At 42.9% G+C, this 16,202-nt stretch overlaps 1 long non-coding RNA gene across 1 annotated transcript; it reads left to right on the forward strand.

The window, feature by feature from the left end:
• Window positions 1-315: 315 nt before the first annotated feature.
• Window positions 316-6,631, forward strand: LOC110075145 (uncharacterized). The gene is made up of 2 exons (XR_012087377.2): window positions 316-1,136; window positions 5,267-6,631. It is a non-coding gene; the product is annotated as an uncharacterized LOC110075145 (long non-coding RNA).
• Window positions 6,632-16,202: the final 9,571 nt, after the last annotated feature.

The raw sequence follows: 16,202 nt of genomic DNA on the forward strand, positions 1-16,202 counted from the left end.
TGCCGCGGGTTGTGTAAAGACGCGCGTCCGTTGCCTTCTGGAAAGGGACGGCCGGGGGTGGGGGTGGGGGTGAGGGGAAGAGAACAGATCTTGCCAAAGACTAGCGAGCCTTTTCTGCGGCTGCTGATAGCGCGGAGGGCTTCCTCGCTAAAGCTCAATGGGCAACCGATTCCCTCGGCTCCATTCAGAACAAGGCGCGCTTCGTTCATTCATGAAAACGTCTTGGAAGGCTCCAAAGACCGCCAGGCGCAGACGCAAAACCACCCACTTCTCGGCTTTCAGTCTTAGCCGCTAGCCCCTCCCTTTTGGGCTTTGGCCACGCCCCCCTTGCCGCCCTCCCTCCTCTCCCCTTAACACCCCAGACTCTCTGGCGTCAGAAGGGGGGGACCGAATCCCGTGAACCCGGGCAAGGGCCTCGGTCACCAGCTGCAACTGGAAAGGTTAGGCTATTCCGGAACACCTAAGCAAGACCGATAGCCTCCTGCTGTCGCTCGCGGCTGGAGTTACTTCTCTCTCTCTCCCCCCCCCCCGCCCGCTCCCTCAGGTGGGGGGGGGAGCCCTCCTGCCATGAGGCTTATTAGCTGGTTGTTCAACTGAAGCTCCCTGGCCTCTTGTGTGGCCGGTCTCTTTATATCGCGATCTATGGCTCTTTGGAGCGCGTTGCTGGGCCAGTGCCATCCCAACGAGGCCAGGATTAGGCTCTGGAGATGGCACCAGGGGGAGAACCTTTGATGCCAGAAAAACTGCTGGCGGGCCAGCTGGTTCTGGAAGCAGGCACAAAATGCTCCCTTCCGCCCTTGCCTGGCTCCCGGTGGCAGACGCTGGTGTGCACGTGCCACGGCTTCCCTTTCTCCTGGCTCTGGCAATTCACTGAAGTTGCACAAGCACATCTGTACAAAAAAGCCTTCATGCTGAGACAGTGAGTGACAGAGCCAGCTGGGAATGGCTGGAGGTGAGTGTTTAGACTTTGAAGCCGCCTCACAGACAGACAGAAATCAAACCTTCTCCTCCTCCAGGGCTGAGATTTCTCATCCCACCTGGAGAGCCAAAGAGGCATAGCTGAGCCCCTGAGATTCCAGCTGACTCCTCCCAACCTTGCTTCTGAATATACAGTAGTCTTCTCTCCAGTTTAATAGGTGAGTGAAACCTTTAGGGATGCCTACTGGCATTTAGGGGAAGGGAGGAGGCTGATAAAGCAAGAGTGAGCATGGTATAGTGGAGAACATGTCAGATGAAGAGGAGACCTGGATTCAAATCCTCCCTTCACAGTGGAAACTCCCTGGAGGAAGGCAGTAGTAAACTGCTACGTGAACATTTCAGATATCTCATGTTTGAGGAAGTGGACTTGATCCACAAAACCACAGGTTAAAATCTAGTTGTTAGTCTTGAAAGAGCCGCTCCTATTTTGTTTTTTGTTTGGTTTCATGTCATAACTCTATTAGAATTGCCATAATTTGGAAGAGACTTGACAACCTATGACAAGGAGACAGAAAAACTTCTGAATTTTGAGAGCAATCAGATCATTTATATCAATTTATTTTAGAACAGTTATGTCTAATATATATCTGTCTGTGGCAAAGACATATTATCTATATGTAGGGTAAATAAAGTAAAGGTTCCCCTTGACATTTAGTCCAATCGTGTCCAACTCTAGGGCATGATGCTCATCCCCATGTCCAAGCCGTAGAGCCAGCTTTTGTCCGAAGATAGTTTCCATGGTCACGTGGCCCGTGCGATTAGACACAGAATGGCATTACCTTCCCACTGAGGTGGTACCTATTTATCTACTCACATTTTAATGCTTTCAAACCGCTAGGTTGGCAGGAGCTGGGACAAGTGATGGGCGCTCACTCCATCATCTGGATTCGATCTTATGTCTGCAGGTCTTCTGACCTTGCAGCACAGAGGCTTCTGTGGTTTAACCTGCAGCACCACCATGTCCCTAGGGCAAATACATACATACAATTTGTTTGTTTGTTAGATTTTTATACTGCTCACATAGCAAAAACTACTACTCTGGATGGTTTACAACAATAAATAGAAAATAGCATATAATAACAACAGACAAGCAAAATAAAAAGCAGTACCCACATAGCAAAAACTACTACTCTGGATGGTTTACAACAATAAACAGAAAATAGCATATAATAACAACAGACAAGCAAAATAAAAAGCAGTATAAACTATACCTTCAGTGGAATGAGATGAGCACCAGTAAAATTAAAAATTAGATGTTCCATTGTTTTCCTTTCTTTTTTCTTCTTTCCTCTCATTATTATTATTATTATTATTATTATTATTATTATTATTATTATTATTATTATTATTATTATTATTATTATTATTATTATTATTATTATTATTATTTGTATTTGTATTTGTATTTGTATTTGTATTTGTATTTGTATTTGTATTTGTATTTGTATTTGTATTTTTTTAATTTTTAATTTTTAATTTTTATTTGTATTTATTTATTTACTTACTTATTTATTTACTTATTTACTTATTTATTTATATTACCATAGCTTTCTCCCAGAACTGGGACCCAAGGAAGATGAAAACAGTTAAAACAGATGCTGATAAAAATAGATTTTTAAAAAAGAGGTAAAACACAAGTAAAAACACAGAAAAGGTCATCATTTTGCAACATGGCTAAATAAACAATAAAATTAAAACATGATTAAACTGAAAAGCAGTTAAAGGCACCATTTAACCACAGTAAAATCTCTTTCCCTAGTAGCTAGACAATAATAGAATGCCTGATGGAACAAAAAAGTCTTTGCCTGTTCAAAGGGGGGGAGAGAACTAACTCCAGCCAGGAGCAACAGCAGGAGGCTATCAAGGAGGCAGCAAATTTAGCCACCTTTGGAAGTGAATTTCAGAACCTGGGACCCGCCACGAAGCAGTCACCATAACCCAACACAGGTGTTGGGTTACATATTAATAAATAACCAACATAGCAAAAAAAAAAAATCTTTAAAGATCTCCAGATCTCTTCGTTGAGCAAAATGTTACAAAAGCCAGAGACTGTGGGAGGAAGGGAAATCCATAATAAATTCAGCATGGGATACAATATCAGATTAATCATGCTTCTGGTCTGAGTCAGACTGTGACCACAGTGCAGGTGAGCGTTTTTGCCAGATAATTTTCCATGGCATTTTAAGGATCCCAAATAGCCTTCCTAACCTCATATTCTTTGGATGCACTGTAATGCATTTCCAACCAGCACAGCCATTGGTTGAACTGAGCAAGGATGATGAAAATTGGAGTCCAGCGCACCTGCAAGGCATCAAATAGGGGAAAGCTGGATGTACTGAAATAAAATCAGGCAGAAAGAAAGGCAGGATCAAAAAAGTTAAGGAGAACATTACAGACAAAGCCTCAAACTAAAACTCTAGAAAAATCCAAAAATACTGTTCTACATAAAATGCCCCACAGCTTTTTTAAAAGATGTTTTGTTTCAAAGGCAACGAAATCTTTATACTATATTATTCTACACTCTCATAACACCAACCCATATTAGTTATGGTATGGCGCTATAAGATAGTGAGCTCAGCCAGCATTTAGATCTTTGTGCTCTTCCAAGGAAAACAACTAGCCTGAACATGCAGGGCATATTACATGTCTCAAATCAAGGCACCTTGTGTGCTCTAACTATGTTCTGGAATCCCACAAAATGAAGGATGTGTAGGTATATAAATACTAAGATTTGTATCTGGACATTGCCAACAGAGACTGAGATGAATACGGATCCCTAGGCAGTTATTATTTTTTTTTACCAGTAATGATTACAATTGCTTTGGCTGGTCATAACGAATGTTGCAGAAACGTGCATAATAACATTTTTTCAGTGGATCGACATGTGTTTTCTCTGGGTTTTTTTTGTCCCATTTTGGTTATACATTGTCAAACTACATGTAAAGCTAAAGGTGTCATTAGAAACAGCATTTATTTATTTATTTATATCCCACCCAACTAGTGATTAGACTACTGGGTGGCTATTAAAAGGACACACCTTAGCACATGCACATGGTTAGAAATACCACATTAACATTTTTTTTATTTTGTGTGATTTGTTTCTGTTTTGTTTGTAATTACTGTACTGTATTAGATTTTTTTTTCTTTTTCAGAGGTGATCTAATACTAAACTAGTACTGTATATCATTACTGGTGGTAAATTGATCCTAGTACTAATTTCATATATGTACATTAAAAAAAAATCTGGAGGATTAGAGGGAAAGAACAAGGACTTGATTGTTCCCATGTTGCTGAGCATCATGCTCCAAATTCCTGTATCACCAGAATGCCCCCACAGACAACACCTCCATCTTTACAAGAACAAATCAACTGATCACACAGGAAAAAGGTTGATTCAGATTGTTCCAGCTTGGAAAAAGCAGAAGACTGCAGTGGCAGAACTAAAAAGCTGCATTGGGAGCACAAAGGGCCAGAGTGATTCAAATTGACCTTTGTCTCATGTGATCAGAATTTTTTTAAAAAATTGTCAGTCAATCCATACTATAACTGTAGCAAATCCCGCTGTATTTGATTGTGCCTCAGTCTAAGTTAAGTATAAGCAGAACTTCCCAATCTTTTAAATACTGGTGGAATGAGTGTCATAAGTCACACACACACACACACACACACACACACAGAGAGAGAGAGAGAGAGAGAGAGAGAGAGAGGGCTGCTGTGTTGGATGCTTTTAGTAAAAAACCACACTCATTTTATAAGCCTTCATGGTTCTGTATGGATATCATTGAAAGGCAATCTAATTAATTCCTCTTTAATGTTAATCCATTCCACTTTATTAATTTTAGAAAATAATAGCAGCATCAGTCTCAAATCATGCATATAAATCCCATGTTCTAAACACATGCAGAGAGAGAGAGAGAGAGTTTCACTTGTATGAAGAACCTCCCTTTGTGTACCTCCCCACGAGGCGGGGCTGTCTGCACTTCCGCTGTCTTATATAGATGCGGTCCTCCATTTATACACAGAACTGTGAACACTTATTCATCCCCCACACATCTACACAAACGTGCCCTCTCTACCACTCTGACCCCCAGCACCCTACCCATGAGGTCATTCTCTAGGGCCTTCCCTACCACTCAAGTCACTCCATCACTGTTCTGCTATAAAATAACTAGCTTAAGGTTACTAAGTAAGTTTCATGGCCCAGTGAGGATTTGAACATAGATATCACAAGTCCCATTTCAATGTTCTAACCCCCTACACCAGCTTCACCTTTTCTTTTTTTATTTAGATGGGCGTCTGGGTGCCCTGGGAGAATATCTGGCCTTCATCCAACCATCTATATTGCCTGAGAAGACCTGACGGACAGGCCAGAGGCTTTGGTTTACAGAGCGCCTATCGGCAGCCCAGGGTTAGTTTTCGGAACAAAAAAATCCAATGGAGGAGCACTTGGACTGACTATTAAGTAGAGGGAGACTATGGATTCACTTCAGTCTGGGGGAGGGGTCTCATCAGAGGAGAGGAAATTGTTATTTAAGTTGTTGTTGTTGTTGTCATTGTCCTCATCCTGTTAGAATGATAGGGGATACTTTGCCTGCTGTGTAGCTTGACTTGGGTGAGTAAGACGGGGAGGGGCTGCCTTGGCTGCCCTGCCCTGAGCCAGCAGGATGCCTTCTGCAATGCCGAAGGGACAGGAGAGGCTGGCACAAGTGTTGTTAGGGACTACACCCTATGGACTTGCCGAGGTCTTTTGTTGTGCTTTTCATGAATTTAATGCATTTTAGTATGTTTTAATGTAACACGCTGTACATGGGGATTCCCTTGAAGCTGACCCAGAGACTGAGCAGCTTGAAAATGCGGTGAGAGTAAATTTTGACCCCCTCTCCCCAGTTTTGGCTCTCTTGCACGGGCTACTTGTGATGTCCTGGGTCAAGTTCAATGTTTCCACCTATAAAGCGCACCACGGTTTGGGATCACATTACTTCTTGGAGGGTCTTTCCCCAAGGTCCTCCACCTGCACCTCCAGGCCCTCCCAGACCATGTTCCTCTGGGTGTCCACACCGAAGGAGGCCAGGAAAACATGACCTAGAAGTTGGCCCTTCTTGGCTGTGGCACCAGTCCTGTAGAACTGGCTCCCAGTCAAGCTGTGCCTGGTCCGCTCCCTGCCTACCTTCAAGTTGCTTAAGAAAGATGCACTTCTTCATTAGGCTTTTGACAGCAAGCAACCTCATATGCATTTGCCACTTGGCCTTCCCGCCCTATGATGGGTAACGTTTGTGCTGTCTTGGCTTTGTAATGTTGTAACCAGTATGGTTTGTTTTTGAGTTTATTACTCTTATAATTTTATTGTTATTTCTGTTCTATTTCATCTGTTTTGTGAACTGCCCGGAATAGTGCCTTGCACTAATGGGGCAGTACAGAAATCTATGAAATAAATAAACATCTGTACTGGCTTTTTGTTTTGTTTTGTTTTAAATCAAGATCTCGTGCTTATTCTGTATTTTATAACCAGCTGCCTTGAGTGCTCCTTTAAAATGTATTTACTGATTTTTGGTGGACAGGTATTTTGTTGTTGTTGTTTGGTCGTTAAGTCGTGTCCGACTCTTCGTGACAGGTATGGTAAAAGTTTAAATAAAGAATGTAAGCCAGTTTTGAATCGATTCTTTAATTCCAAGTTCCAACCCAATCAAGGCGATGTCAAGCGGGCATCTAACTCATTCCGTTCGGATCTGCTTGGCCTGGTTTAAAGCTCACCGGGGCCGTCGTACGCGGCTGCTTTCTCCAACGCTCCCCCCTCTCTTGGGGGAAGGATTTACTGTTTCGCTTAGGAAGCAGTCGCCCAGTGGTTAATGGAGAAAATAAGTCTGGGCGGGCGGCGGTAGGTCACCGGGGGGGGGCGAGTCCCGCCGTGAGGAAAGGGCTTCGCGGCTGCCGGTGCATTTCCTTTCCCTGCCTGTTTCCCGCCAGTCCTGCGCCCCAGCCGCCCCTCCGTGACACAAAAGGAGTCCGCTTGCCGAGTGCCAGCAAGGCGAACTCGTTCCCGACTTCAAAGCAGGCAGACGGCAGGGCCGACCGTCCGTCCCCCCCACTCGAGGCCCCTCCCCTTAGCGGAGTGCGCGCCCGGCATGAATGAAATGAATGTGTGTGTGTGTGTTTGTGTGTGTGTGTGTTTGTTTTGTTGCCCCCACGTGACGCTGAGCCTCGAGGAACGCGACGGGAAAAGGAGGCAGGGCTGGCCTGTGGTGTTTCGCGTAACGTTGTTCAGCTTCCGGGCGTTTTAGGATGGTCTCTCGGCTGGTGCGCGTTGAATGCCGCCGAGAAACAAACACGCCCCCGAGAAGTGCTCAGCTTTTCCGCCCGGTTCCCAAAGAATCAACCGCCGCGATAGTCAAAGATATTTCAAAATACTGTAACATTAAAGATGGAAATATTTGGCCACCCGTCCCTTTGAAGTTACAAATAGTAGCGGTTTTTGATGGAGGATTTTATTTAACCATCGCGGGGCAGATGCTCTTGAAGCAGGGGGGCGAAGTGCTTCGGTCGGAGCGGGAGCGGCCGCGCTCCGATCGTGGGAAAGTGGCTGCCGATTCTTTGTGCCTGTTGTTCCTCTGTAATCGATCTCCCTTCAAGTGGAGTGGCCGAAAACTTCAAAGGCGGAGCCGGGGGGGGGAAGGGGGGACGAGACTAGGCGGGAGCCACCAAGGCGCTCGTTTCCTCCCTCTCTTCCAACCCGCCCCTTTGGCAGAAAGAGGAAAGGGGCCAAACGCGAGCGCCGCGCCAAGCTCCGAGGAAGGCAGGCCAGCTCCGAGTCAACGAACGCGGAGGAGGAGGAGCACCAGGAAAGCGAGCGCACCTCCTTTTACAACCCCTCCGGCGGCTGCGCTCACGCGAGCAGAGTTTCCCTCGCCCGCCGTCCCGGCTGTTGCCCAGTTGGCAAGGCGCGAGGGTGCCTGGCGCCAGCGGGAGGCTGTCCCCGGCCGGTGGGGAACGTTACGCACACAGATCGATCGCTTGTGACGCGGACAGGAGGCAGCGGGCGGGCCGGCGGCGGGCCGGGGAAGAGCCAACACACCCCTCCCCATAAGTAGCCAAATGTTACTTCGACCTCGCTGGCCTGGAAGAAGGCGGGCCGGCGGCGGCTTTTGCAGAAACGATATCTGTAAAAGTTGTGAATTAAAAAAAAAAACACAGTTCTTTACCTCGTTGCGCCATGTGTCCGCGTGTGCGCGTAAGGATGCGTCTGGTCCGGTAGCAGCAGACAATCTGCTGCTGGTAGCCTCGAGACGGGAAGGGGAGGTAACCCCCCAGCAACGGTGCCTTTGGATACCTGTTGACCTTGAGCGCTCCATCAGTGCCGCCTGGTTTTATTTGTATTTATATTTACATGGAAGTGTGCAGACAAGGTTGTCAAACACTTCGAACCATTAACAAATGATTTTGTGGAAGAGAGTTGATTAGTGAATATACATAAGAGGGCATTGCAACAAAACCTCTTTTCTCCGGAAGAAGGCTATGAATTTTAAACGTAACAGTCATTTCATTGCTAATTGTGGAACTGGTCTTGTTTTTGTATAATGGCATGAGAAAGCGTATTCCAGTAGATTTAGGGTGTCACATAGTTTCCACAAGGTACGAACTATCCTAATTCTCAGAAGTATTAAGTTCAACTGTGTGTTTAAAGATATACCCATTTACCACAAAACACTTTGAGAATATGTTCTGATCATTTCTTTTTGTGCATACTAAACAGGATTGTGATACCATCCCAGAACTCAGCTTTCACAATCCAGTTTCAAAGGTCACATTTTCCTTTATTTTGGGGACACTGTACCTAATTCATGCATGCAGGTGATGTAACTGTGCCTGTGTAGGAAACACACGAATTAGTATCGGCATTCTGAGAAACTAAACTGAAACTGACCAACATTTTAGAAGAGTAAAATGCTAAATAGCCATTCAGGAAAACCTAGGAATCACAGTTTTGATTGTGTGTGTTAGAATAGCAGCATAGGAAACAGATGATGAAAGTGGTAGTGTCAGAATAGAAGGTCTTCTTTGTTTATGTCAGAAGCACCCAAGTACAATCCAGAAATATATCAGTTAATTTTCACCCAATGATAGACAACATCAAGAGCATTTGGGGCAGCTAACACCAAGTCTTCCATAGTACATGTTGAGGGGCAGAGAATACACTGACACAGGTGTGAAGTTGTGAGTTCTCCTCTGCACCTGTAAAGTACTGCTTCAGTGCAAACCCGCCTTTTCTGAGGTTCCCATTGATTCTGATGGCTCCAGTCTGTAGTCTAGAGACTTCCAAGTAACCCAGTTCTCCATGTAATTAGAGGCTCAACTTTTCTGGGATTCCATCTATGTTTAAGAGGTGGGTAGTTCTTTCCACACTATAGTCCTGGCATTTTCTGCTGTTCCTTCAAGAAAGATCAATTATTGTGGTTCACTTTGCAACATTCAAATAATCAAAATTTTCAAATTACAGCAATATTATCACCAAAACAAATATTTTACAATTAGATAATGTGCTGAGAAAAGAACAGGAAACCTCAATTAGTATTTTTAAGCCCCATACAGAAGTGACTCCACAGTCCTTTGATTCTACTCATACTGAAGATCCTCAGAATTAGCCTCTGTTCTTCACCTGCTTTGCTCATCTAATCCTGACAAATGTACAGTATGCATATGAAACAGCTTTCCAGAAAAGAGCCCCCGAAATAAACCATTTTAGATTGGATATTATCTTATACCATTACTTGGAATAATGTAATGTGGTTGGAGAAAAGGAGATGTAGAGCTGGGTGTCATCAGTGTACTGCCATCAGTATGCTGATGACACCCAGCTCTACATCTCCTTTTCTCTAACCACAGTGGATGCCATTCCGTCCCTTCAGCGCTGCCTGGAGGTTGTACTGCAATGGATGCAGGAGAATGGACTGAGGCTGAACCCGGACAAGACGGAGGTCCTAAGGGTGGGTGGCCCCTCCATCGGTGGTTTGGGAAACTCCCTCTCTTTTGGGGGAGTGACTCTCACCGCGAAGAGTGAGGTTGGGGAGCCATCTGGATCCTGTGCTCACCATGGAAACCCAGGTGGTGTCAGTGGTTTGCTCTGCCTATTTCCATCTGTGGTGGATTGCCCAGCTGCATCCCTATCTTGATGGCGGGGCCCTCACCACTCTGGTCCATGCGCTTGTAGTCTTGAGATTAGACTACTGTAATGTGCTGTACGTGAGGATACCTTTGAGATTGATGCGGAAACTTCAAATGGTGCAGAATGTGGTGGCCAGACTTCTCAGTGGGATGAGAAAACATCAGCATATCTCCCCCACACTGGCTGCCTTGCATTGGCTGCCCGTTTGTTTCAGCATTGATTGTCATCACTTGAATATTTTTTTCCATCTTGAACTATATTACTGCTGGGTTTTTATTTTATTTTATTATATTGTTTTTATTCTGTCTATTATTGTTAGCCACCCAGAGTAGACTTCTTTCTAGATGGGCGGGGTATTAATTAATTAATTAATTATTAATTAATTAATTAATTAATTATTATTTTTTAAAGGAACTGGCTGCAACATTTACTAATTTGTTTAGATCATTATTGCTAGCATTAGTTTAAAGGTGCAGTTGCTGCTTCTCTTTCAGAATTATTTTTCTAATTCTCTGGCACACTGTGACCCTGTTGTGTGTGTGTGTGTGTGTTTAATTCCTTAATTATTTATGTATTTATTTATTTATTTGATTTATATATCACCCTATTAGTAAAATAACTACTATGAGCAGTTTTTAGGTTAAAATGTAAAACCACAAGACTCCACATAACAACGTATATTCAAACAATATGGCCATACACAAAATCTATAAAGATTTAAAATTCATAGAAAATATTTATCTATTTTATTTATTTATTAAATTTATACCCCGCCCATTTAGACTACGTCTGCTCTGGGTGGCTTGCAATAAAAATAGTCAAAGCAATATAGTAAGTTAAAACGACAATTTAAATAGCAATAATGATATCATTCAAGATGGAAAACAAAATCAAGTGGGGACGGGAGGGAAGGACTGCCTAAAGAGCCAGGTCTTAAGTTGGCTCTTTAAAACACCTAGCGAGGGAGCCAGGCAGATCTCGGAGGGGAGACTGTCCAAAGGCGAGGGGCCACTGCCGAGAAGGCCCGGTTTCTTGTTCTTTCTCTCCAGGCCTCCCTCGGCGTTAGGCCCCTCAGCCACCCCTCCTAGCTAGAACGAGTGATTCAGGTAGATCTATGAAAAATTAAAAATAATATTGCAAATATCATCCTGGATATTCAATTGTTCAAGGCAGCTTTGAATATAGCATACTCACGGAACCTAAAACTTTGGTCAGCCTCTCCCAATGGTTTCATGTAGATGTTAAATATTGTCAAGGACAGGACAGAACCCTGAAGGATGCCTGTCATGATTATGATAGGCCAGAGAGCCCATACTAACCACTCAGCCACACTGCTCGGACTTACCTGATGTGGGTAGCTTCAGGGCCAAATTTGCTGATGGCTGGTGAAAATCTTGCTGGTTACTCTCCCAGCACCTTAAGTCACTCACACTAAGCAGTGCTCCAGTTAACAATCCACAAGCTTTGTTTGTTTGTTTGTTTGTTTGATAGATTGATTTTTATACTACCCATCTAGCCAAAGGCCAGCTTAAGTGCTTTAGTTCTCATGTCAACCCTGCAAGATACCTCAAAAATGCATAGGTACCATTGAGTCCTAACAACCATCTTTACTCCAATATAATCAAATAGCCATAAAATTCTAGATTTTATTAAAGCTGCTAAAAATAGGTAAAAAAAGAACAAAGTTTCCAAACATTTTCAAAAATTACAGGAGTGGTCAAAAAGTTGTGGAGCAAATACACATTCAAAAAAGTCTGAGGCAAGAACAAATCTAGAACAGTCCCACAAGAAAATAAAAAACTAGCTATCCTAAGCACTATTCATATTTTGACAGAATTTTAACATAGTTCCAGAGCATGTACAGATCAGACAGCAGATGAAAATAGTCTTCTCCTAAGAGGTAAATAAGCTAAACTAAGTAACTCCTCTTCCCATTTTTTCTACCCAATATGTCAGTTTCTAGGGCCTTTGAGAAAGTCCACCAATCAGGTGTCAAATTGCCCTGAACTTTCTCGAAAAGAGAGTAACTTCTCCTCTGCTCCCTTCAGCTGAAACTATTATTCCTAATTAGCTTTGTACTAAGGAGCAAGCTCTGGCCTTGAGTTTTCCTTCTCACAGTGATAAGGCATAGGTGTTCTGGACTGTCAATTAACAACATGAATGTTCTTCCCCTTTTCTTAGTTAACTTGTCACAGGCACAAGTTAAAAGGCCCATATTTCAAAAGGGCAACTGAAATAATGATCCCAGTTCCTTGACAGTCCCACAGGCCAAAGGTGAGGGTGTTGAACAGGAGTCCCCCAGCACCAATTTTGAGTTCTCCCATCTAGGAAGTAGAAGAACCACTGCAAGACAGTGCCTCCAAGCATCATCCTAGTGAGGCAACCCAGAAGAAAACCATGGGTATCAAATATCACAGAGAAATCCAGCAGAACGAAGAGAGACCCACTCCACCAGTCCAGTTCTAATGTGGGTCATCTGCCAAGATGACAAAAACTGTTTCCATGCCATAAGCAGCTATCACTGGATAGTGGAACTGAGACTTATTACTCCCAGGATGAGTTTCAATATTCATTATAACCTCAAACAACAAGCCACCCTTCTCACTTTGGATGTTTAGGGGTAATGTTTCAGGATTGTCCTTTTGTAAATTGCTTTGGAATATAGTTTAGGAGATGGAAAAAAGGAAGATAAAGGCAGGAATGGGAGAGAATGAGAGAGAAAGAAGGGAGAAATAAAAAAAACCTAAAAATTCTTCTTTGTCATACTGGGAAAGTGTTTGGTGAGCCTGCAAATGGAAATAGCCCACAGAGGCAGACAATGGTTCCTTTTTATTTGGCCAGCCTGCAGCCAGGACTACCTACCACCCCTCAGTCTCTCCCTGCATCAATTTACTTCTCTCCTTCCTCTATTCATACTTTAGATCTAACTTTGCTGCTAAGTACCTAGTTATTTGCTCTAACCCTCTCCTGTCTTGTCTTAGGATCACAACACCTTGTCCACAAAGAGGGGCAGGCTAGGCAGCAGCAGAAAATGAAACGCCCTTCTAATCTTTCTTCCTTTCCACACCCATTGCTCAAAGTCAAACACCTCATCACAGTCACTAATCAGTACCATGCAGCTACTCCATTCTTATTCCAATGAAAAGTCATGAATTATTCCCATGACCATTATAGGCAAATAAGTAATTTTGTCCTGACATTTTACTGCAAGAGGTAACTCTGAACAATTAATAAATTAGAGAAGCAAGATACTTCCAAACTCCTTATCCTGCTAGCATTGAAGAAGATTCTGTAGGCATATTATCTTGTTCATTTTCGTCCCAAAAGTGATGATGTCAGAATTATTTGCTACGTCCTCAAACATCTGCTGCTGATCTCTATTGAAGATGATTTTATGTTTCCAGTACTATCTCAAGCATGATCCACTTCAATAGATCTTCTTCCTAAGGAGTATATGCCTAGAATTGCACCCCTATTTTGAGTAAATTTGCAATTTACAGTGGTGCCTCAATTTACAACCGTCCCGACATATGACCATTTCGAGTTGCGACCAGCTCCCGCTGCAAAATTTTGCTTCAACTTGCAGCTGGAGCTTCGAGTTGCAAACAAAAAAGAGGCAGGGGGAAAAGGCAGGGAATTCAAATGTAGGTACTAAACATTGGGCGGCAAAGAGCATCTTTGTAGCTCTTTCACCCCAACAGTTAGAGTGTGTGTGTCGGAGGAGGCTTTCGACTGCCTGGTAAGGTGCTGCTTTCTGCTCCTGAGTAAGTACATTTACTTTGTTTGCAGGGTGGGTTTGGGGGGGGGTATGTTTCTGTACTGTGATGTTTTTTGGTGTGGTGTTTTTTTTTTCAGCCCCATTGTGTTCTGATGGGACTGGCTGTGTGTGGGAGTGGGTTTTTTCCCCCAGCCCCAACACATTCTGATGGGGCTGGCTGTGTGGGAGAGTGTTCTTTTTAAAAAAAAAAATTTCAGCCCCATCATGTTCCGATGGGGCTGGCTGTGTGGGGAGATATTTTTTGTGATTTTTTAAAAACCCCTTCACATGTGTGTGGGAGGGTGGTTTTTATGAATATTTTTCAGCCCCATCGCATTCCGATGGGGCTTGCTCGGTTTGTTTGTGCATGTTTTTTTATTTTTTATTTTTTATTTGCCAGAATGGATTAATGGGGTTTCAGTGTATTCCTATGGGAAATGGGGCTTCGACTTATGACCATTTCGAGTTACGGCCATCTTATGGAACGGATTATGGTCCTAAGTCAAGGCACCACTGTACACTTGAATAAATGTTTACCTTTGAGAAGGAGTAGAAACTCAAGATATTGCTGAGTCACAACAGAAGGCTCATGGTAACTTCTGGACAAAATAATAAGCTGAGTGGTGGCAACCCTCCCAAAGCCACATGTTAGACTGCAGAGACATGCACATTAAAAGTGTTTGGATCCATTGTTTGAATATTAACTTGTTTCCCTTCTCCTGCTGTTAGGTTTGCCTGGAATCACAGGAAAATGTAACTCTCAGAATGGGGCCATATTGTTGGCCAAAACAAAGCAGCAACAACAACAAAAAAAAGGGAGGGGGACAAATTAATAAGCCATAATTCAGATTTTGTCCCCTTTTAGGTCACAATCCAATTGAATGAATGAATGAATGAATGAATGAATGAATGAATGAATGAATGATCTCATTGAAATTATTTCTGGGTGTAGACTTCCTTCTGCTATTAAGTTGAAAATACAAATATTCCAACTAATTTTGTTTGAACTAAAAACATACTGGATATGTTTATTTGAAAGAATTTTGTGTTATCCAAATACAATGCATGATATAAAACAATCATTAATGCCATTTTGTTTCATAATTTAATTTGAATGACTGGGAGGAAATATTAAGGAATTCATAAAGTTGAAACATGATATTTTACAATAGATTGTAGAGTGAACTCAACACTTCAGAGAGTTCAAACCCACCTGACTTTCCATATTTTCTAATATCATGTGTGAGGGACTTCTCGTTACCATCCTAAATGACTTTTGAATTAGTTTGTGTAATACCTGGATGGGGAAATGAGCTTTACTAACATTATGTGAAGAAAATGAAAAAAGAAATGAATACTAAATAAGTACAGTATCTTTCTTACTTCTCTTCTTTCCTGTAATTAAAAAAAAAGATTTCCCCCCATGGTATTTAGTCTTGCAGAACTCAATTAAGTAACTTTTAATAATTTTAAAGGAGGTTGTCCATTTTCAGCTGAAGAATAATTCCTGGTTTTTCCCTTTTAAAAGAAGAATAAATCGACATTTTTGTTAGAGGAATCATCTGAAGTTGGATTTTATATGGTTTTTAAAAACACTAGTTCCATTTGCGTAGTATTATCCTCAAAGGTTTTGCCAACGTATCCACAGTCCTAAGGTGTCGCCAGTTTGTATGTAATAAAATAATTTGATTGTTATGAAGGGTTGCTCTAGTCCAGGGGTCTGCATACTACAGCCCGCAGGCCACATCTGGACCACCTTGCCTTTTTATCTGGCTGGCGTGCGTGCATGGGTGCAAGAGTGCAGGCAAGCAGGCATGCAGACAGGCGAGAGTGCACACGCACGGATGTACGTGTGTGTATGCACACCTGTCCTCAGCCATCAAAAGTGGAGCATATATGATGTGGCCCTCCTGATGAAAAGTCTGGAGACCCCTGCTCTAGTCTACAGAAAATATATCTTCCTCTCTAGGCAACTTGTCCAGCTGATTCCTGGCGCGCGCACACACACCCCAGTGCCCCCTGTTTGTTTCCCCTCAAACACAGGTCCACCCTTGGACACGATTTTCTCCCTTTACACGCTGCCACCAGTGGATCTGTATTCACGCTGTACCAAATAAGTTTCTTAGACCCGGGCTGCCAAATCTAACAGGTTTATTTATGGTTTGATTAGTAAATCACAGAAGTAAAGTCATAGATGTTCTTTTATTGTTCACTCATTAAACTTGGATAGGGTTACACGTTTGCTTCTTTGTATTCATTCACATTAACCACTGTAACAACATCTTATGCCTGTCCATCTATTTTCTCTTA

The sequence above is a fragment of the Pogona vitticeps genome, chromosome 5, assembly GCF_051106095.1.
Source record: "Pogona vitticeps strain Pit_001003342236 chromosome 5, PviZW2.1, whole genome shotgun sequence".
NCBI classification, from domain to species: Eukaryota; Metazoa; Chordata; class Lepidosauria; order Squamata; family Agamidae; genus Pogona; species Pogona vitticeps.